Genomic DNA, 1,669 nt, shown 5'->3' on the forward strand with positions numbered 1-1,669 from the left:
GTGGGTTAAGCCTCTGCCTTCGGCTCAGGTCATGATCTCGGGGTCCTGGGATCGAGCCCCGCATCGGGCTCTCTGCTCGGCGGGGAGCCTGCTTCTCCCCTCTCTCTCTGCCTGCCTCTCTGCCTACTTGTGATCTCTGTCAAATAAATAAATAAAATCTTTAAAAAATAATAATAATCATCCCTGAGGTGTGTGATTTCCTAACTTTGTGAAACATTTTCACACCCTTCGAACCACAGCAACTTTCCCAAATGAATTCAGTGTCAGAAGAGGCAGAGAGGGAGAATAATTATGGACAGCTGGAAACTTTCAGCATTATCCAGGCCATTTATAAGAATTTATTATCAAGCAAAGATAAGCAAAGTCCCTACTCCCTAGACACATACAGTCTGGTGAGGAGAAAGCTAAGTAAACAGATTCCAGCAGCCTCACCCTGGGGCCAGTATGGATATTTCCAGCTGGTCCCGGTTCATCCCAGAGCCCTGGAGAGTTCAATGCCCAACAAAGGCCTTTTGGATGCTAGGGATGACCAAAGAGGAGGCTCATGTGCCCCAGGCAAGCGCTTTCCTGCTGTGGTCGCCACCAGCCACCCCAGGGTGTCAGCGGACCCTGCCCCTTCCTGGATCCCAGCAGGGCCGGCAGTTTTAAGTATCGTTATAAACAATACTGGGGCCATTCGCCAGCTTTACACACAGGAGCAGAAGCTCAGGCCCAGGGAGTGGTCAGCAGGCCTGGAAAGGGTTAAGTCCACAGGATGTGCCTGGGACCCAGCTGTTTCCCGTGGGTGGGTGGGGGATTTACAACCTCTCCCACTGTGGGGCTACCAAGCTGGAGCTGGGGAAAGATGCTGCTCTCAGGGGAGAAAAGGAAGAGTCCCCGCTCTGAAGCCAGACTCATCTGTCATGCAGCCAGGGCCTCCCACGCAGGCGCCAGCAGAGGGGAGGGCCAGGAAAGAGGAACCAAGGGATCCAGGAGAAGGCAGGGCTGGACTCCCTCCATACCAGGAGAGGCAAAGGCAGAGCTGGCCCCTTGTCTGTTCTGGGGCTCCCCTCCTTAATTTTCTGACTGAGACTAGGATGTTGGGCTGCTCTATGCCTCAGTTTCTCTCCTGGGCACACCCTCCCGGGTAGGCTTGGTAATTGCCCCCCAAAATGCACATACTCTAATCGGTGGAACCTGTGAATATCTCTCCCATGGCAAAGACCTTGCAAATGGGATTACATTTACGGTGATTATTCAGGACTATCCGGGCGGGCTGTAGATGGTATGACAAGCATCTTTTTTTTTTTTTTTTTAAAGATTTTATTTATTTGACAGAGAGAGATCACAAGTGGGCAGAGAGGCAGACAGAGAGAGAGAGAGGAGGAAGCAGGCTCCCTGCAGAGCAGAGAGCCCGATGTGGGACTCGATCCCAGGACCCTGAGATCATGACCTGAGCTGAAGGCAGAGGCTTAACCCACTGAGCCACCCAGGTGCCCCGACAAGCATCTTTTTAAGAGGGAGGCACAGAGAGATCACAGACAGAAGAGAAGGGGGCAATGTGACCACAGAAGTGGAGAATGGAGTGATGCTGCCACCAGCCAAGGAACGCCTGGAGCCACCAGAAGCTGGGAGGGGCCAGGAGCCATTCCCCCCCCCCCCCCCCCCCCCCCCCCCCCCCCCCCCCCCC

Source organism: Enhydra lutris, unplaced genomic scaffold, assembly GCF_002288905.1.
Source record: "Enhydra lutris kenyoni isolate GAN:26980312 unplaced genomic scaffold, ASM228890v2 scaffoldscaffold25, whole genome shotgun sequence".
NCBI lineage: Eukaryota > Metazoa > Chordata > Mammalia > Carnivora > Mustelidae > Enhydra > Enhydra lutris.